Genomic DNA, 16451 nt, shown 5'->3' on the forward strand with positions numbered 1-16451 from the left:
GAAAAACCCACCACGAATATCATTCTCAATGGAGAAAAACTGAGAACTTTCCCACTAAGTTCAGGAACACGGCAGGGATGTCCATTATCACCACTGCTATTCAACATAGTACTACAAGTCCTAGCCTCAGCAATCAGACAACAAAAAGAAATTAAAGGCATCCAAACTGGCAAAGAAGAAGTCAAACTGTCACTCTTTGCAGATGATATGATACTATATGTGGAAAACCCAAAAGACTCCACTCCAAATCTGCTAGAACTTGTACAGGAATTTAGTAAAGTGTCAGGATATAAAATCAATGCACAGAAAGCAGTTGCATCAACTGACAGAAGAAAGAGAAATTAAGGAGTCAATCCCATTTATAATTGCACCCAAAACCATAAGATACCTAGGAATAAACCTAACCAAAGAGGCAAAGAAACTATACTCAGAAAACTATAAAGTACTCATGAAAGAAATTGAGGAAAAAAATGGAAAAATGTTCCATGCTCCTGGATTGGAAAAACAAATATTGCGAAAATGTCTATGCCACCTAAAGCAATCTACACATTTATTGCAATTCCTATCAAAATGCCATCCATTTTTTTCAAAGAAATGGAACAAATAATCCTAAAATTTATATGGAACCAGAAAAGACCTTGAATAGCCAGAGAAATATTGGAAAAGAAAGTCAAAGTTAGTGGCATCACAATTCCAGACCTCAAGCTCTATTACAAATCTGGCATCATCAAGACAGTATGGTATTGGCACGAAAACAGACATATAGATTAACGGAACAGAATAGACAGCCCAGAAATAGACCCTCAACTCTATGATCAACTAATCTTTGACAAAGCAGGAAAGAATGTCCAACAGAAAAAAGACAGCCTCTTCAACAAATGATGTTGGGAAAATTGGACAGCCACATGCAGAAAAATGAAACTGGACCATTTCCTTACACCACACAGAAAAATAGACTCAAAATGGATGAAGGACCTCAGTGTGAGAAAGGAATCCATCAAAATCTTGGGGAGAACACAAGCAGCAACCTCTTCGACCTCAGTCACAACAACTTATTCCTAGGAACATTGCCAAAGGCAAGGAAAGCAAGGGCAAAAATGAGCTATTGAGACTTCATCAAGATCAAAAGCTTTTGCACAGCAAAGGAAACAGTCAACTAAACCAAAAGACAACTGACAGAATGGGAGAAGATATTGGCAAACAACATATCAGATAAAGGGCTAGTATCCAAAACCTGTAAAGAACTTATCAAACCCATCACCCAAAGAACAAATAATGCAATCAAGAAATGGGCAGAGGACATGAACAGACATTTCTGCAAAAAATACATCAAGATGGCCAATAGACACATGAAAAAGTGCTCCACATCACTGGAATCAGGGAAATACAAATAAAACCACAATGAGATATCACCTCACACCTGTCAGAATGGCTAAAATTAACAAGTCAGGAAATGACAGATGCTGGTGAGGATGCAGAGAAAGGGGAACTCTCCTACACTGTTGGCTGAAATGCAATCTGGTGCAACCACTCTGGAAAACAGCATGGAGGTTCCTCAAAAAGTTGAAAATAGAGCTACCATACGACCCAGCAATTGCACTACTTTGTATTTACCCTAAAGATACAAATGTAGTGATCCTAAGGGGTATGGGCACCTGAATGTTTATAGCAGCAATGTCCACAATAGCCAAACTATGAAAAAAATCTAGATATCTATCAACAGATGAATGGATAAAGAAGAGGTGGTATATATATACAATGGAATACTATGCAGCCATCAAAAGAAATGAAATCTTGCCATTTGTGATGACATGGATGGACCTAGAGGGTATTATGCCTAGTGAAATAAGTCAGTCAGAGAAAGACAATTATCATATGATCTCCCTGGTATGAGGAAGCTGAGAGGCAACGTGGGGAGATTTGGGGGATAGGAAAGGAATAAATGAAACAAGATGGGGTTGGGTGGGAGACAAATCATAAGAGACTCTTAATCTCACAAAACAAACTTGAGGGTTGCTGGGGGGAGGGAGGTAGGAAGAGGGTGGTAGGGTTATGGACATTGGGGGAGGTATGTGCTATGGTGAGTGCTGTGAAGTATATAAACCCAGCGATTCACAGACCTGTACCCCTGGGGCTAATAATACATTATATGTTAATAAAAATTTTTTTAAAAATACAGAAGGTTGGAATTCCTGGGTGACTCAGTCAGTTAAGTGTCTGCTGTGGGTTCATGATCCCAGGGTCATGGGATGGAGTTCCTCATCAGGCTCCTTGCTCAGCAGGGAGTCCATTTACCCTCTACCTGCCATTCCCCCTGCTTGTGCTCAGTCTCTTATTCTCTCTCTCTGACGAACAAGTAAATAAAATTTTTAAAAAATAAAATATAGAAGGCTGAGCGTCCAGACTCTAAGAAAGAAATTTAATAATTGGAAAGTGATGAGAATTTTGCCTTCTGCTTTCTATTTTTAACTATAGGTACTTTACTTTCCCCAAAATTATAGATGGAAGGTCTTTAAATTATCCCTATTAGTAAGGTTCTGCTGCATTTAGATGTGACATAGTGTATGAACCCTGAATACATTACCTTTCCATCTCTTACTCCTTGCCCAGACTGGATTTATGTACTTCGACAAGTAGAAAACCATTTTAACATTGGACTTGCATGTGGAACTATGCATATGCTATCTCAGCTTCTATTTCTGAGGATATCCCTGCACAAACTTGTACATCCAAAACAGATCTGTTGGCCTTTGTCTTCCACCTGTCCCCAACCTTCAGATATGCTTTTCTCAGCTCTTTCTCATCTGGTCCATGGTACCAGCCAGCCTCCCACACGCTCATCCCTTTTTCCTTCCATTCCCTCACCCCAACCTCCCATCCATCACCATGTTTTTATTTGTTTTCCTTCCAATATGTTTTTACATTTTGCCTCCTGCTCCCCAATTCTTCTGCCATTACTATTGTCCAAGCTGCCACCTCCTGTCACCTTGACTTATACAATAGCCTTCTGGCTGGCTTCTCTGTTTCCGGTTTTACCTCTCAAATTCATCTTTCATAAAACAGCTAGTGATTATTCTCAAATGTACATCAGCTCCCCTTCACTATCTCTGTCTTGGCGACCACACTCTTATCCCATGTCTTCTTTCTGCTTCTCTCAGGGCCTATGAACTTGCTGCCCTTCACCATTGTGTCCCTCAGCGCTCTGAATGACTGACTTGTTCCCTTTCTTCAGCCCTGGGTCAGATATCAGCTTTCCAGGAAAAATTCTCTTATATGTCCATCCTAAAACAAAGCTTTGCCTGCACTTCTGTTCCTCTCGGTCACATCACCTGTTTATTTCCTTTGGCGTAATCATTAGATTCTGTAAATTATGTAGTTGCTTGCTTAACTTCTCCCACTTCATGAGGACCACTTCTGTGGTCCCAGCTCTAGGCATTATGGTCAACATATAATAGATGCTCGTTATGTATTGCTACATAATGAATAAATCAAAACCTGGATAAAGAAACAGAAAACATGGGGCGCCTGGGTGGCTCAGTGGGTTGAACTGCTGCCTTCGGCTCGGGTCATGATCTTGAGATCCTGGGATCGAGCCCCACATCGGGCTCTCTGCTCGGTGGGGAGCCTGCTTCCCCCTCTCTCTGCCTGCCTCTGCCTACTTGTGATCTCTCTCTCTGTCAAATAAATAAATAAAATCTTTTTTAAAAAAAGAAAGAAAGAAACAGAAAACACTATGGTTTTTCATGGGCTCACATAAATTCTGATTATTAGGTTTGTAATTGGTTTTAAAGACTCATCTGGCCTAAATACTCACTTTTTTAATAGATGACAAAACTGAAGATCAAGACAGAAAGCTCTAGAATATATTCATACTGGAAATTTCTGGCATTTAATGTTTCCTTCAATATTCATCTCCTATATTTTAACACTTACTAAAAAGTGACTTAATTAGGAAGTATTGTATACATTGTACCAGCTAAATTTTACCTGATAAATAAATGCAGTATCCTTTGTTAGAAATACTGAAATATTGAGAAGCCATGTGGTCCCTTTCTCTTCTGGGTTACAAACAGAATATCCCAGCCTATCAGGTGTCTGGGCTATTATGAGGCTACACAGGGTCTCAGGGTCCCACGCCTCATCCCCTTTCCTACCCATTATTTCCTTTTGCCATCTTATTGTATGGTATACTACCAACATTTTAATATAAATTAGAGGATATTCATCAGGTATGGCTGCAATCAATTCATGGTTGATTCCCAAAATAATCAGTTGTCTAAGCAATTGGGAGAAAGCTATATTTATCCCGAGGGGTTGCTTATAGCTAAGACAATTGAACATTCTTTTAATTGGACAGGGAAAATAAGAAATGGTTGCTGTCTTGTATTGAACAGACTCCACACTGATGCTTCAGCCTCCCTAGAGTGGGACCTGGTTATGTTTTCACGAGATTCTGAATTTTCTTTCCAAAGGGCTTTATCATTTTCACATAGTTCCTATTGGTCACAAACAGGCAGGATCAATAAAGATATAATCCTACAGACAACCGCAAACACAAAAGTTCCTGATGAATTCCAATCCTGAAAACCAGAGTCCAAACATGCTGTGACCAGCTGGGAATTTGCTCTAAGTTATTATCAGTCCCCAACATCTAAAATTTCCCCATGGATACAAGAGATGAAAAAGCTGTATACAAGCTTGCTTCCATCTTGCAAGGCAGCATGTACAAACATAATTGTTGCCTTTTCCAGAGTCATTCCAAGGGATTAAAGAAAGAGAAGGAAAGAAGGGAATCAATGTTCATCATAAATGTCTTGGTGATATCTTGGAATAACCACTGTCCATGAATTCCAGTTGCTTCCTGGTTGTTTTGTACACTTCATATAATATATTCATCCATTTCACATGTATAATCCAATGAATTTTAGTATATTCACAAAGTTACATAACCTTTACCAGAATCAATTGGAACATTTTAGTCACCCCAAAGAAGAAACTGTATCTTTTAGTTTACCCCTAATCTCCCCAACCCATTCCCTGGCCCTAGGTAATCACTAATCTACTTTCCTTCTTACAGATATGCCTATTCTGGAAATTTCATATAAATAAAATTGCACAATATGTTGTCTTTTGTAACTAGCTTCTTTCATTTGGCTTTCATTTTCAAGGCTCATCCATATTGTGACATGTATCAATACTTCATTTCTTTTTATTGTTGAATAATATTCCCTTATATGGGTATACCACATTTTACCTATTCATTCATCCACTTACCCATGTATCCATTTATCAATTGTACATTTGGGCAGTTTTCACTTCTTAGTCATTATGAATAATGTTGCTATAAATACTGATGTTTAGGTGTGTGTGTGGACATGTGTTTTTTTTTTTTTACTTTTGAGTATATGAATAGGGGTGAAACTGCTGGTTCATAAGGTAATTATAGTTGAATTTTTGAGGAACTTTTTTTTTTAAAGCAGCTGCATTATTTTATATTTATATAAGGGTTCCAATGTCTCCATTTCCTCTTCAACATTCTGTTATTATCTCTCCTTTTTTATGATAGCCACTCTAGTGGGTGTAAAGTGATATCTCATTATGGTTTGGGTTTATATTCCCTTAGTGGGCGCCTGGGTGGCTCAGTGGGTTAAGCCGCTGCCTTCGGCTCAGGTCATGATCTCAGGGTCCTGGGATCGAGTCCCGCATCGGGCTCTCTGCTCAGCAGGGAGCCTGCTTCCTCCCCTCTCTCTCTCTGCCTGCCTCTCTGCCTACTTGTGATCTCTCTCTGTCAAATAAATAAATAAAATCTATATTCCCTTAGTGATTACTGATGCTGAACATCTTTCATATGCTTATTTGCCATTTATATATCTGCTTTGGAGAAATATCTATTCAGATTCTTTGGTCATTTTAAAGCTGGGTTATTGGTCTTTTTATTAGGGAGCTATAATTGTTTTTCCCTGTTGCTTTCTTGCTAATGACTTTTGATGCCAGTTTAGAAAGTTAAATGTATATTTCACAACACTGGAAATCATTAGAACAAAATAAATTGTTTTCTACCCAAGAATGAACATATCTCTGTGTAACTCTTCTCATCTCCTAAATTCTCACAGATTTCCATTGACATATCCATGGGTATCACTTATATACAGTCATTGGTAGAAAACCTTAGAGCTATAGAGAAACACCTGCATTGTCCACTATTTAATCCTGAGGCAAATTTGAAGTCATATTTATTTGAGGTAGGTACAGTAAAAAAGAACAATGAAACACCATTGCACATAGTACTTGCTCATTAAATGTCAGTTAAAGGGATGCAATGTGCATAAGGCCCCTGTGAAGCATTCAATTTTGAAGGTTTGGCTTTGTTCATTTAGAAAAGCAAATGAAAAGGCAGAATTATTTCCTTCTTGGTCAGAGTTGTTGCTTTTCCAAAGCCCGAGCCAGTAATACTAATGTCTTGATGATTCTGAATGTTTTTCCCAAAATTTGACAGGGAGAGAAGCTCATTTGCAGATTGACAACCCTATCTACAAATAGATCCATTTCCCAGTGTAAGTCATAATATATACAGGAGATGGTTTTTATCTAGTTCTGGGAAGATAAACAGATCTAAGTCATATGAGATTATCAGAGCAACTGCTTACTCACAGATCTAGAAAGACGTTTAAAAGTCATTTATTTAGCAGTTCCATCATCCTTGCCCTTAACAAGCACTCTCTGAAGATTAACTACATTCCTCATATTTTCTTTCTTTTTTTCTTTCTTTCTTTTTTAAAATTAACATCTAATATATTATTTGTTTCAGGGATACAGGTCTGTGATGCATCAGTCTTATATAATATCCAGTACTCATTATAACACATACCCTTCCCAATGTCCATTGCTCCTTATGTCCTTTGTTTCTACTCCTGGTCACCTGTTTGTTGGTCCTTACTTGGTCATATTTGATCATAACTAATAAAAAGAGACAGCTCTTCAATTTCTGCAACGTAGTAGCTGTTTAACTGTGGGTAAGACACTGAACTTCTCTGAGTCTCAGTTTCCTCTTTCATGGATTTGAGATGCTGAATATTACATCTTCCAAGATTGTTGTGAATATAAAGTTGAGGTAATAAGGGGCAGTACCTTGCAAAATGCTAAACTCAAAACAAATGTCAGCTGTGTTTGCTATTATTGTTTGGCAACCTTAAATCAACCCATTAGTTGATTCTACTTTTCTTTTTTTCTTTTATAGTTTTGTTCATATGATGTATGGAAATAGTTAAAAACAAATGAATAAAATAAAAGTAAAAGATAAATGGCTAATTTTTCTGGCCTTGTGTTTCTTTTCTGCTAACACAGATCATATGGGAGTTTGAGGGAAAATGGCTCAATGGATACATAGATATTGAATAAATCTGACCCAGAAAAATGATGGGGAATGGTTTTGTTGATTGTGGTCCTTGAAGGGGTGGCAAGAGAAAGGGGGCTATCACAGCTTTCTCCCAGGTTTTTCATGATAGAACTTGTCTCTTTCCAACTCACAGTTGGTGGAATCAGAAGAATTCTGGACCTGTATTGCCCAGGCTATAATCCTTCCTCTTATTAACAATCATAAATGGCATAAAAGAAGGCAACTCCTGGGTGTGCCAGCTTTCTTTTAGCTGTCCAAGGGGAGAAAGCCAAGGGGTGAGTGAAAGCATCTCCCTTGAAAACTGAGTTGCGCTTTTTAAGTCACTAATGAAGAGAAAATCTTAGAAAGTATCAACTTAAAACTAATCCAATTAAATTAAGGATAACTTTCAAAAAGCAGGAGGTAATTCCCAACTTGGAAGTGAGCCAGAAATAAGAAATTGCCCCCATTTATTCCACTTGAAATACCACAGGAATTGAATGACCACAAAGACAATATTTTCCAGGAAATGAAAACCTCTAATGGACATTATTTTGGTAATTCAAATACTTTTTTTTTCATGATAAACACCTGCTCCTTTTGGAAACAAATTTAATGATGATGTTTATCCATTTATATTTGTATACTGCTGAGCTCACTGACAGCACTCAATAAATAATAAATAATTATAATAATAATCCTGATCCAAAAGTCTTCAGGAGGAAAAAATAAGGCCCAAAGATTTATTGTTGGCACATCCTGTAAAAATCGATCTGGCTCTTTAAATAGAAGAAGTGCCTTGAGGGAAGATAATCCATTGATTTATGATTCAAAGAAAATGTAATTTTAAGAATTACAATAATAATAATGATAATCAACATTTTATATGGACCATAATAATACAAGAAGAAAAGAAAAGAAAACAACATCCAGAATAATGCAAGTTATCATTTTTAGAAAAAGGAAGATTTCACAAGCACTTTTGAATTACTGGATTCAGGAACAAAATCTGTCCCAGATACAAATGTACTTTTGTTTGGTTCTTAAGGAGGTAGACTGCCTGGCTGCAGTGAGAAGAAAAGATAGTATAGATCCATGTGCCTCTCTCGGCTTAGCCAGACTCTACTTTTTCAAAGGTGAAGCTCATGTCTGTTGTTTCAGCCATCGACAATGACCACACTAGCTGTACTTCGGATCACATCTTCTCAGAATGACAAGGTTATAATGAGCTATAATAACCTCATAACTACCCCCTAGACCCAGGCTCTTCCACATCATCCTTCCTTTTGCCTTCACAAGGAGGTTCATAAAACACAGAAATCACCATTCTCAAGATCCTTCAATGATTAGGTATTAAAAGAATGAAATTCAAAATCTGTGCTGATGGCCTGTCCTCACCTTAGCTTTTCTCAGCTCCATATCCCACCATAGTCTCTCTTGAGAACCTTCTTCTACTAGCATACCAATAATGACCCTCCCATTTGATGTGCTTATTATGTCTTTGGTTTTATTTTGGCTGATTCCCACAGGGAATTCATTTCACTACTTGTTCAGATTCTTCTGTAAAGTGGAGCTCAGATGTGAACTCCTTCACGTAGCCTTTCATGATTCTGTGTGTGTGTGTTGATCCCTGATTCCCTTGTATTCCAATGGAATCATAATTATAGCATTTTTATAACATTTCTTTCATTCTTCATTGTATAAAATTAAATGTATATGCAATCTTTTCCTAGGTTGTAGGGTATCAAAGTACATGACTTTTGCCTGTAGTAGTTGTTTAATATATACTTACTGAATTCTATTGCTATAATGGAGAAGACACCCATTGGGAAAATATCAATATCTTGAAATTTTATGAACTATGACTTTTAGTAAAACCATGTCCATGTCTTTATTTAGCTGCATCCTAACATTGACAACCATTTCTCTAATACGTAGAAGTCTCTTCACGTATTATGTGTGGTACACAGTAGGCCTTCAATAAAGCTCATTGGCAGTCCATTGTTAAGGGAGATTGAGAACCCATGAGAAAAAATGTTGGTATCTATGACATGTATAATCTGTGCCTTTCTATAATATTCCAGCTTGTCCTTGTTGACTTTGGTAAGCATTTATTGAATACACTGAAGTTCTTTTGGATTGTATTTCCAGCATTCATTATGCTACCCAATCAAGCGCGATTGACAAGAATCAATGATTATGTTCTGTCATCAGTCACATCATGCTATCTGTACAGAATTAAATTAGTGTGGGAAGGAGAAATACAGGATTAAAAGTTATCATGAAAATGGTTTTTATCTTCCAAAGGATCACATTTATTATTACATATTAAAATCCCCTGCTTATGTGTCTTTGTCTTCTCATTAGATTTTGAACTCTATAAAAACAGAGGTTACTGTGTTCTTCATGATCGTGATTTTCAGCACCAAACCAAGTATTTATTTATTTGAGAGAGGGAAAGTGGGGGGAGGGGGGAGGGGGGGCGGGGCGGTGCACAGAGTGGGAGGGAGAGGGGAAGAATCTCAAGCAGACTCTGCCCTAAACATCAAGCCAGATGTGGGGCTTGATGGGGGGGCTCAACTTAAGGCTTGATCTCATAACCTGAGATCATGACCTGAGCTGAAACCAAAAGCTGGACACTTGACCAACTGAGCCACCCAGGCACCCCAGCATCAAACCAAGTATTAAAAACATAGTATATACTCAATAAACAAATATTTGTGACATGAATGAACTCTGTTGTCATGCTAAATCAGCAATGACCCTGAGGAGGAGAGTAATTATAGACAAGAATATTTCTACCTTTTCTCTATCTAAATTGAAACACTCCCAAAGGTTTCCTTGAGCTTAAGTGATCAGACAATACAAATTTAAGGCAGTGATTTGGGACAAGAAAGTTTAGTTTTCAAATATTCATGGGCTGCTGAGATCAGTGTACACCTGTGTCTTAGCAAATTGAAGAAAGAACTAAATAGGATCAAGGAAAATAAATGTATAAAGAACAAGGGGGCTTAACTAATTCTTCATAATGACTTTGAGGTTTAATGCACCAAGCCAGGTGTGGAATTTCCTGAACTCCCTAAGTCGATTCTGCCCCTGAGCCTTGCAAGGTGTTATTAGTGGATTTCTTAACCACCTTGGTGATTTTAATATCAGCTTAATGCATCCATTCATGCAGCTGCTCACTCTGACTCCTTATCTCTTCTCCATGGGGACAACAATGACTGGGTTTCCTTCCTACATCCAAAAATTATTCCATAGAATCTTGGGAAATGCTTGTGCATATTAATCTTTGCAAAGATGACAAGGCCAAATCTAATCTCCTTGGTGAAGGTTATTTTCTGACTTTTTTTTTTTTTTTAACCAGACAGACTTCTTCTTGATACCAGAGGGGATAGTTTAGTAATCTAAGCACCAATTCTGAAATGTCTCCATTGCCTGGAACCAGACTTTTAAGTAAAAATACTTTGCCCCTTCATAGCACTGCTTGCTGAGAGATTTATTGACAATCAAATATATTTCTTCCATTCTATGCAAAGGCCAGAATGGAGTAATGGGAGAAAGGGCAATGCGAGTGAGGAGAGTGAGAACGATTGGGACTCTACCAGGGCTAGAACAAATAAAAGAAAAACCAGTTTGTGAGTCAAGACACATGTTCAATGGCCCAATTGCCCTGGGGTGGGACCCCTGTAAATTGATGAACATATGAAACACTAACGAGCTATTTATTTACATGTCTGAGGCCTAAAGACTTATTCCTGTAACTGTAGTGACCCCAAAGGCTTACTGGAAGTAAGCATGATTCTGTGTACAATTTGACATTACTCAAAGAGAGGGCATCTCACCATTTCCGATAAGAGCAGGGTGCAGGGACTACACAGCTAAGAAAGACAGTCAACTGGGAATGACTTGCCTTGAGTGTGTCATCTTGATCCAAATCAGTATGCTACTAGAAATATGCTGTCCTAAATTAAATTGAGTTACATTTTCCCCACCCTAGAATATGGAATCCATCATCTCTGCAGTAGTTCATGCTTACTGCAAACAACATCGCATTTTAACAGAAAGATTTTCCACCACTATATGCTTCTTTCCCTTTTAGCATCCTAAGTGATACCATCAGGAAATAATGGATCCTTGGAATCTATGAAATCTTAAAGGGCTCAAGAGATGTAAAGTATAACTTCACTTCTGTAGTAATATATTACCCTTTACCTACCAAAGGATCAGCCTTTTGGTAAAAGATCATTAAACCTTAGTATGTTCCCTCATTAAATGCAGAAGCCATGTCATTTCAAAGTTCTGCACCAAATCTAGCTCAGGGACACATGCCTAAAGCATGTGACAATAGCAAAACTACCATAATATTAAGCATACTAGTGCAGATTCGTTTCCAAACCTCACTGCTTCCCTCAAGTGAGTAAGGTCTGGAAATGCTGAGATAATCAAACATTCACTGCAATTAGGTGGGAATGACTAATCGCAGGAGTGAGCCAGTCTTTAGGCTGATCATGGAACTCTTCTCTCTGGAAGGCAGACAAACTGTATTTATGTCAATGAATTCCAAGTCAAGAGCCACACTGCTGCAGTGGGTATTGATCCAGCAAGAGTGGGTTGCAGAGAGTCTGAGCTATCAGCTCTTTCACAAGTGCCTGTGTGTGATCGACTTTACTGATCCCTTGCTTAAATGGGGCAGGCATGATCTGAATGGAACATCTCCCAACAAGCTTTTAGTCAAAGAGCTGGTGAGTAAGGGAGAAAACGGTATCTTTTCTGGGGAGTTCAGGCCTTGGCATAGCCAGAAAAGAAAAGGAGTGTCAGACGCTAAAATTATTGCTTCCAGGAGGCTCCACTGTTTAACCACCAGGACCACCTCAAAAACGGTCATCGGTCCAGATGACCTATTTTTAAGTTACTCATTCCCAACATAAGGTGGCCACATTTCTTATACTGGTAGAAAAAATGAAGAAAGTTGTCATCTTTCAACTTTCCTGGAACAAACAAAAACTCACTCATGAATCCTTCCAAAACGAGCTCAAAAGATTTTTGTCCCACTTAATGATTTGTATATGGATGAGGATGAGACCGGGTGTAAAACCCTATTCCATTTTGGTTTTTGTAGTTCTTGTATGATAACTTAAAAAAAAAATTCAGTGGGAAGGTGTGTTTTAACAGCAATATGTGAAAGATTCTCAGGGGTTTTATAGTATTCTTAAAGCCCTGTGCTGAAAAGTAAAATAATGAAATGACTATTTAAAATGTAAGTTTTATCATAGATTTCATACAGTTTACACAGTAGGTATATTAAACAAGTAAAGGATTAAAAACCAAAGAAATAAGACTCTTGCTCCATTGATCAGACTGTATCTGGTGACAATACATTAGATGTCTGTACAAACCAAGAACATGGCCTGCGGAACCGATAAGGGCCTCACCATCAGGGTCTGGATGGAGATGAGCAAGGGCAATGTCAAAGGAGAGAATGTAGGTCCCTGTGAATAGGTAGAGAGTTTGCTGTGAAGAAGTGGATTACATTTATCCCATTTGACCCCAGGGATCAACAAATATTAGTGGAGTAAATTTACTGGGAGACCATGAAATTGCAATGGGAAGAGGCCCCATCTAAAAGTCATTGCTATGTAGAGTAGCCGGAGTTGTAAGCTGCAGAGATGTCCTCAGGGATGTTCAAACAGAAGCTCTTTTGGCACTCAATGGGAGGGCTGTAGAAGACATGCACATTGGGTTGGGGGCAATCAAAGGATGAGCTAGCTCTAAGTTTTATTCTAGTAATAACAGTATGTGAATCTCTGAAATAAATCTTTTTGTATCTTAGAATAGTTTATATGGGAAGGTACATCACACAGAGCACTTAAACAAAGAACATACTCCCCCATATGCAAAATACAAACAACATGATGGATAAGAGAACAATATGGTTTCTTTCTAGAGGAAAAAAATGAACATAAAAAAGCAGAAGAAAAATCTTAAACTGGCTAATTGGAAAGAACAGAAAGCTCTAGTTCATACATAGTTTTGGCCTTGCTTAAGTCCTGAGGAGCTGAAAACTTTCAAGAAAAGAATGAGAATAGCCTGACTTGTGCAAGAATTTGGGGAGAGGGTGAGCAGGATTATTTAAAATCAAGTTCTTTAGAGGATCCTAGAACAGTTTCTTGCTTAAAATTAGCTCTAGGGGAAAATATTATAGTTCTTTAGAAATTATTTTAGCTTTTACTACTGTTTCACAAGTACTTTTACAAGTAATCAATTTTTCCTTTTCAGGGTTTTTTTTTTTTTTTTAAGTTTTAAGAGAATCCTTTAAAAAAAAAATAAGGTGCACAGTTTAGTGTGCCAACACTGAACCATGACTCTCTAGTCGCCTAGTGATGGAAATGGAAATATGATAACACGGAGAGGGGAATAACTAGCTAGACAGATAAGCTAAACAAATTACCTCTCTACTCTCAAGACAACTGAGAGAAGAATAAATGCTGCAGTTATTTCAATGTTTTTATTCCAGTATAGTTAGCATGTAGTGTTGTTAGTTGCAGGTGTACAGTATAGTGATTCAACACTTTCATACATAACCAGGTGCTTATCATGGCAGGTGCACGTCTACATCCTCATCGCCTATTTCATCCATTCCCCCACCTACCTCCCCTCTGGTAACTATCAGTTTGTTCTCTATAGTTAAGAGTCTGTTTCTTGGTTTATCTCTCTCTCTTTTTCCCCCTTTTCTCAGTGTTTTGTTTCTTGAGTTCCACATATGAGTGAAATCGTATGGTATTTATCTTTCTCTGACTAAATAATTTTGCTTAACATTATAGTCCCCAGCTCCACCCATATTGCTGTAATTAATAAGATTGCATTCTTTTTTAAATGGCTAAATAACATTCCATTGTATAAATATATCACATCTTCTTTATCCATTCATCTATCAAGGATATTTGGGCCGCTTTCATAATTTGGCTATTATGCCACTGTAAATATCAGGGTGCATGTATCCCTTTGAATTAGTGTTTTTGTATTCATTGGGCATATACTCAGTGGTGTGATTGTTAACACTGAGGAAACTGTACTATTTTCCACAACAGCGTAAGAGTATTTCTTTTTCTCCACATCCCTGTCAACATCTGTTGTTTCTTGTGTTGTTGATTTTAGCCATTCTGATAGGTATGAGGTGATATTTCATCATAGTTTGGGTCTGCATTTTACTGATGACAAATAACATTGAACATCTTTTCATATGTCCGTTGGCTCCTGGGTGATTTCTTTTGAGAAATGTCTGTTCATGCCTTCTGCCCATTTTTAATTAGATTATTTGGGGAGGTTGGGGGGATTTTGAATTGTATAAATTCTTTTTATATTTTGGATACCAACTCTCTATCAGATATGTCATTTGCAAATATCTTCTCCCATTCAGTAGGTTGTCTTTTAGCTTTCTTTCTTTCTTTTTTAATCATTTCCTTTGTTATGGAGAAGCTTTTTGTTTTGATATAGCCCCCATAGTTCATTTTTGCTTTTATTTCTTTTGCCTCAGAAGGCACATCTGGGAAGAAGTAGCTATGACTTATGTCAAAGAAGTTACTATCTGTGTTCCCCCATGGGATTTTTATAGTTTCTGTTTTCATATTTAGGTCTTTAATCCATTTTGAATTTATGTTTGTTTATGATATAAGAAAATGGTCCAGTTCCATTCTTCTGCATGTTGCTGTCAAGTTTTCCCAATATCATTTTTTGAAGAGACTCTTTTTCCCATTGGATATTCTCTCCCAGTTTGTCGAAGATTATTGACCATATAAATGGGGTTTATTTCTGAGTTTTCTATTTTTGTTCCACTTTGATGTTGATTTCAAGAAACACTGGCTGTATCTATATATTTTCACCCTTCTGAAGTATTCTCCAAAGTATGGAATGTCCAAGCTGTTTTTAACTGTAGATTTGAACCACTGGTCCTTGAGCAACACTTCATTTCATCAATTCTTAATACTAACTACCTACAAATCATATTATAGTTTCTTACTTTGTCTTTTTCTTGAGATGAAAGAAAAAAAAATTCTAAGACTACTAGAATGAAGTCTCCAAAAAGGCAAGGTCTCTATATTTCTTTTTATCATTAACTTCTCACACTTTGTTACAACCTAATGTCTAGTGGGTATTCAAACAATATTTCTGAAATTCAAGAATAAAGTGAATCAGTCTTTGCACCGACTTCAGGGAGCTCTCTGAAAAAAGAAGCCCTTAACAGTCTGGACCTGGCCTACTATGTGACTTTTTTTAAGCTACTGCCAAGCCACACCCTGCCCTCCACCTATAATGAATCACTCTGTATTGCTCAAATTCCATTTTCAAACCCCTAGCCTGTACCCATGCGGTCTTCTGTGTGAAAAGTTCTATGTGCCTGCAGAAATCCTATTTGGGCTTTAAGAACCAGTTCAAGAATCATCTGAGAAACCACTTATGACTGCTGCCAGAAAAGCCCCTCCCTCCTTTATAATCTTATAAGATCTAAAGCATCTCAGATGTCCAGTGGTTTGTGTCCTGGCTTACAATTATTTACATGTGTTTGTCTCCCTTAAGAAGAAGACCATGGCCTATTTCGGGGTGGGTTCTAAGGGAGCAATTTTATAGACACTGATTTCACAACCATTTTTGCTGTTGTTACTTCTTGTTTTAAAACTATAAATGTTATTCCCGTTACATAAAAAGATTGGAAAAATACCAAAGTACCTAAAGCAAACCTCTTACTATCATCAATCCCATTCTTTTATAGGTGGCTACTAGTATCAAATTGTTGTGCTGTTTTAAAGGTATTTTTTTCTGTAGATAATTATCACTCAAAAACCTCTGGGAATATATCTAATCTATAGATGTAGATGAGATGTGGACAGGGGCATAGACATACAGATATGGAAATAGATACATTGTGATATTCTAAAAATAATTTCTTAATGTATGTTACCAAATTGCAATTTATTTTTTCCACTCAAGAATATGTCCTGAGTATCTCCTATCTCAGTATACATAGAAAGTAAGATGTTTTTGTTTTTGTTTTTTTGTTTGTTTCTTACCATTGAAT

General features: G+C 37.4%; 1 protein-coding gene across 1 annotated transcript in view; it reads right to left on the reverse strand.

The window, feature by feature from the left end:
- The window catches only part of OPCML (opioid binding protein/cell adhesion molecule like), a 1091065-nt gene that overhangs the window by 757588 nt on the left and 317026 nt on the right, over positions 1 to 16451 (reverse strand). The gene's annotated exons all lie outside the window — the stretch shown is intronic.

The sequence above is a fragment of the Mustela lutreola genome, chromosome 1, assembly GCF_030435805.1.
Source record: "Mustela lutreola isolate mMusLut2 chromosome 1, mMusLut2.pri, whole genome shotgun sequence".
NCBI classification, from domain to species: domain Eukaryota; kingdom Metazoa; phylum Chordata; class Mammalia; order Carnivora; family Mustelidae; genus Mustela; species Mustela lutreola.